The sequence below is a fragment of the Diceros bicornis genome, chromosome 33 (genome assembly GCF_020826845.1).
Source record: "Diceros bicornis minor isolate mBicDic1 chromosome 33, mDicBic1.mat.cur, whole genome shotgun sequence".
NCBI classification, from domain to species: domain Eukaryota; kingdom Metazoa; phylum Chordata; class Mammalia; order Perissodactyla; family Rhinocerotidae; genus Diceros; species Diceros bicornis.
Genome location: NC_080772.1, coordinates 8030745 through 8036746, shown reverse-complemented (window position 1 = coordinate 8036746; position 6002 = coordinate 8030745).

The window sequence follows — 6002 nt, the reverse complement described above, 5'->3', positions numbered from 1 at the left end:
TATCCTTCAGATATGATGGAGAAATAAAAACTTTCCCAGGGGCCGCTCCGTGGCTTAGTGGTTAAGTGCGCGCACTCCGCTGCTGGCGGCCCGGGTTCAGATCCCAGGCGCGCACCAACTCACCACTTCGCCGGCCACGCTGAGGCCACGTCCCACATACAGCAACTAGAAGGATGTGCAACTACGACATACAACTATCTACTGGGGCTTTGGGGGAAATTATAAATAAATAAAATTATAAAAAAAAAAAAAAAACTTTCCCAGATAAACAAAAGCTAAGGGAGTTCATTACCACAAGACACCACCACCACCACCACCACCACCACCACCACCACAAGAAATGATCAAGACGGCCCTCATACCTGAAAAAAATGAAAGGGTTTACAAAGCCTTTAGCAAGGAGAAAATAGGTAGACAAAAATCAGAAAATTGCAGCTCTCTATCAGAACAGGTTAGCAAACACTTAATTACAACATTAAAGATAAGGGAATGAAAACATCAAAAATAAATATAATGAAAACATCAAAAATAAATAAAGGTGGAATAAACTGTGACAATAATAAATTAGAAAGGGAAAAGGAAAGGGATGCAATCGGATTAGTCTAAGGAAATAAAACATTGTCTCTGGAGTCAGTCAACTTGGGTTTGAGTCTTAGCCCCAACACTTCTAGTTATGTGTCCTTGTGCCAGTTACCTAACTTCTCTGTGTGTTCATCTACAAAATGGGTATAATCAAAAGGTTGTGGTAAGGATTAACTAAGATGTATATCTGAAGCACTTAAAAAAGCCTGACATATATAGGTGCTAAATAAATGGTAGTTATCATCACTATTATTTTTATAAAATTTCAAATATACAGAAGAATATGAAGTCTCCTATATATGAGTGGCTAATAAGCACATGAAAAAATCCTCAACATCATTAGCTATCAGAGAAATGCAAATCAAAACCACAATGAGATACTATTAGACTCCCACTAAAATGACTAAAAAAAAAAATTCAGACAATAACAAATGTTGACAAGGATGTAAAGAAACAGGAACACTCATTGCTGGTGGGAATCTAACATGGTGCAGCTACTTTGGAAAACAGTTCGGAAACTTCTTTAAAAGTTAAACATAAATTTACCATATGACCCACCAATTCCACTGCTAGGTATATACCCAAGAGAAATAAAAATAAAAACATATGCACAGGGGGCTGGCCCTGTGGCGTAGTAGTTAAGTTTGCACACTCTGCTTCAGCAGCCCGGGGTTCGCAGGTCCGGATCCCAGGCGTGGACTGACACACTGCTTATCAGGCCATGCTGTGGCGGCGTCCCATATAAAATAGAGGAAATAGGCATGGATGTTAGCCCAGGGCCAATTTCCCTCAGCAAAAAGAGGAGGATTGGCAACAGATGTTAACTCAGCGCTAATCTTCCTCACAAAAAACAAACAAAAAAAAACATATGTCCACACAAAGACTTGTATATGGATGTTCACAGCAGCATTATTCATAACAGCCAAAGAGTGGAAACAACCCAAATGTCCATCAACTGATGAATGAATAAAGACTCCATACAATGCAATGTTATCTGGCCATAAAAATGAATGAAGTACTGATACACGCTACAACATGGATGACCTTTGAAAAAATTATGCTAAATGAAAGGAGCCAGTCACAAAAGGCCACATAACATATGACTGCATTTATATGAAGTGTCCAGATTAGGTAAATCCACAGAGACAGAACACAGATTGGTGTTTGCCAAGAGCTGGAGGAAGGGTGGAATGGGTAAGAATGGGTATGGGGTTCTTTCTGGGGTGATGAAATTGTTCTAGAATTAGATAATGGTGATTGTTGCACCTATCTCTGAATATACTAAAAGCCACTGAATTGTACACCTCAACAGGGTGAATTTTATGTTGTGTGAATTATATAATTTTTTAAAAGTCAAAGCTACAACAAAATGTCAATAGTGCCAAGGTTCAGAAATCCTCATCTAAAGTAATCCCATGTCCCTCACTACCAGCCACTTCTATCACATCACTCTGTTTCAGTCTTCATTGTATTTATCAATATTCTGAAAATAGCTTGTTAATTTGTTTACTTGCTTATGATCCATATGCCTCTCCCACCCTTGAAAAAATACAACCTTTATGAAACTAGAACTTAGCCCATATTAATTAATTGCTGTATCACACAAGAGTGCCTAGCACACAGTAGGTACTTGATATTTGGGGAATGAAATAATGCAGAGTATTTCTTGCATGGTGTGTCATACATTATTTAATAATTCTCCTATTTAAAAAAAAATGTAGAGGCCTGCCCAGTGGCGCAAGCGGTTACGTGTGCGTGCTCTGCTGCATCGGCCCGGGGTTCGCCAGTTCGGATCCCGGACACACACCAACGCATCGCTTGGCAAGCCATGCTGTGGCGGCGTCCCATGTAAAGTGGAGGAAGATGGGCACGGATGTTAGCCCAGGGCCAGTATTCCTCAGCAAAAAGAGGAGGATGGGCAGATGTTAGCTCAGGGCTGATCTTCCTCACACAAAACATAAATAAATAAATAATTACTTTTAAAAAATGTAGATTATTTCCAACTTTTGTTATAATAAATACTCTTGTAATAAACATTACTTTCCATGAAAAATAATGCATAAAAGATTTAAAAAGATATTTCTCCAAAGAGAAATATTTCTCCATACAAATGGCTAATAAGCACATGAAAAGATGATCAAGATCATTAATTATTAGAGAAATGCAAATTAAAACTGCAGTGAGATACCACTTCATACCCACTGAAAAAGCTACAATCAAAAAGACAAACAATAACAAGTGTTGGTGAAGATGAAAACCAATAGGAAGTCTCTTACAGTGCTAGTGGGAATGTAAAATGGTGCAGCCATTTTGGAAAACAGTTTGGCAGATCCTCAAAAAGTTAACACAGAGTTACCATGTGACCCAGCAATTCTACTCCTAGGTATATACTCAAGAAAACTAAAAACATATGCCCATAAAATAAATGTGTACACAGATGTTCATAACAGCATTATTTGTAATACCCAAAAAGTAGAAACAACCCAAATGTCCGTGAACTAATTAATGGATAACAAAACGTGATATATCCACAAAATGGAATATTATTCAGCAATAAAAAAGAATGAAGTACTGATACATGCTACAACATGGATGAACCTCAAAAACAGTATGCTAAGTGAAAGAATTGAGACACAAAAGATCACATGTTATATGATACAATTTATGTGAAATTTCCAGAATGGCCCAATCTACAGAGACAGGAAATAAATTAATGGTTGCCTCAGGGTGGGGTGGGAAGAGAAGAATGGGCAGTGAGTGCTAATGGGGAGTTTCCTTTTGTGATGATGAAAGTGTCCTATAATTAGATTGTGGTCATGGTTGTACAACTTTGTAAATATACTGAAAACTATTGAATTATACACTGAGAATCAGTGAATATTATGATATGTAAATTGTATCTCGATAAAGTTGTTTGTAAAAAAGAAAAAAATACTAGAAAAAGAAGAGCAAATTCAGTTTAACATAAGCAGAAGAAAGGAAATAATAATGATAAGAGCAGAAATCAAGGATATTGAAAGCAGAAAAATATAGAAAATCAATGAAACTAAAAACTGGTTCTTTGAGATAATCAATAAAGTTGATAAACCTCTAACTAGTCTGACAAAAAAAGGTGGAGGAGGGAGATGCAAATTAGTATCAGGAATTAGGGAGGGACATCTCCACAGATCCTCCAGAACTAAAAAGAATGTTGAAGGAATATTAACAATTTTACACCCATAAATTTGACAATGTAGATGAATGACCAAATCCTTGAAAGGTACAAATTACCAAAACTAATTTAGGAAGAAATAACCTGAATATTACTATATCTATTAAAGAAATCGAATTTGTAATCAAAAACCTTATCAAAAAGATAACTACAGACCCAGATGGCTTCATTGGCAAATTCTGCAAAATATTTAATAATATCAATTTTACACAAAGTCTTCCAGACAATAAAAGATTAGAGAATTCTTCCCAATTCATTTTATAAGACAGCGTTATTTTGACACCAAAACCAAAAAAATATATTACAAGAAAAAATATTACAAATTGCTATCCTTCATGGACATGGGTGAAAAAAAAATCCTAACAAAATATTAAGAAATATTGGGAATGCAAGGTTAGTTCAACATTAGAAAATCAATCAATGTACTTCATCATATCAAAAAACTAAAGAAAGAAAACCATACCATCATCTCAATAAATGTAGAAGAAGCATTTGACAAAATTCAACTACTATTCATGACAAAAACTCTCAGCAAACTAAGGAATGAAAAGAACTTCCTCAAACTCACAAAGGTTATGTACAAATAATCTATAGCTAGCACTATATTTAATAGTGAAAGACAGAATGCTTTCCCCTTAGATCTAGAATGAAGCAAGGATGTGTGCTCTCAGCACTTCTATTCATCACCATATTGGAGGTCCTAGAGAGTGTAATAAGACAAGAAAAAATGAAAGGCATACAATCTGGAAAAGAAGAAATAAAGTTGACATTATTTGCAGATGACGATTGTCTACATAGAAAATACAAAAAAAAACTACCAAAAAGCTATTAGAAGTAATTATTGAGCTTAGCACAGTTGCAGGATAAAAGGTCAATATTTTATAAAATCAATTTTATTACCATATTTTAGCAATGAACAGTTAGAAATTGAAATTTTAAAGTGGTGTCATTTATATTAACACCAAAAAAAATTATGTACTTTGATATAAATCTAACAAAACATGTCCAAGATCTATATGCTGAAAGATACAAAACACTGATAAAAGAAATCAAGATCTAGGGGGCCGGCCTGGTGGCGTAGCCGTTAAGTTTGCACATTCTGCTATGGTGGTCCGGGGTTTCGCAGGTTTGGATCCTGGGCGCAGACCAATGCACCGCTTGTCAAGCCATGCTGTGGTGGCATCCCATATAAAGCAGAGGAAGATGAGTGTGGATGTTAGCCCCGGGCCAATCTTCCTCAGCAAAAAGAGGAGGATTGGCAATGGATGTTAGGGCTACTCTTCCTTACCAAAAAAAAGAAATCAAGACCTAAATAAAAGGAGAGATATATCAAGTACATGGTTGGAAGCCTCAGTATTGTGAAGATGGCAAGTCTGCCCAAACTTATCTATAGAATTCAACACAAACCAAATAAAAATCCCAGCAGGTTATTCTGACAAGCTGATTCTAAAATTTGTAAAGAAAACAAAAGGAATTAGAATACCCAAGACAATTTTGGAAAAATTAAAGTTGGAGGACTCATACTACCTCATTCAAAGACTTACTATAAAATAGCTCTAGAAATTGAGACAGTATAATATTGACAAAAGGATAGACACATAGATCAATGGAAGAGAAGAGTCCAGAAACAGACTCATACATATTTGATCAATTGATTTTTGCCAAAGGTGCAAAGGGATTTTCTTTTCAACAAATGATGCTGGAACAATTGGAAATCCAGGTGCCCCAAAAAAATTTTCTTAAGAACTTTGACCCATACCTCACACCTTAAACCAAAATTAACTTGAAAAGCATCATAGACCTAAAATGTAAAACTTAAAATTAAGAATACTTTTGGAAGAAAAATAGGAAATCTTTGTTACCTTGTGTTAGGCAAAGATATCTTAGATACAACACCAAAGGCATGATCCATTAAAGAAAAAATTGATAAATCACACTATATCAAAATTAAAAGCTCCTCTTCAAAAGGCAGTGTTACGGAAATGAAGACAAGCCCCAGAGAGGCAGAAAATATTTGCAAAATACATGTCTGATAAAGGACTAGTATGCAGTATATACTAAAAAAACTCTAAAGTCAATAATAAGAAAACAATCCAATTTAAAAATGGATAAAAATAGGAAGATACTTCACTCAAGAAGATATATGAATGACAAATAAGTACATGAAACGATGTTAGGATCATTAGTCTTTAGGGAAATGCAAACTAAA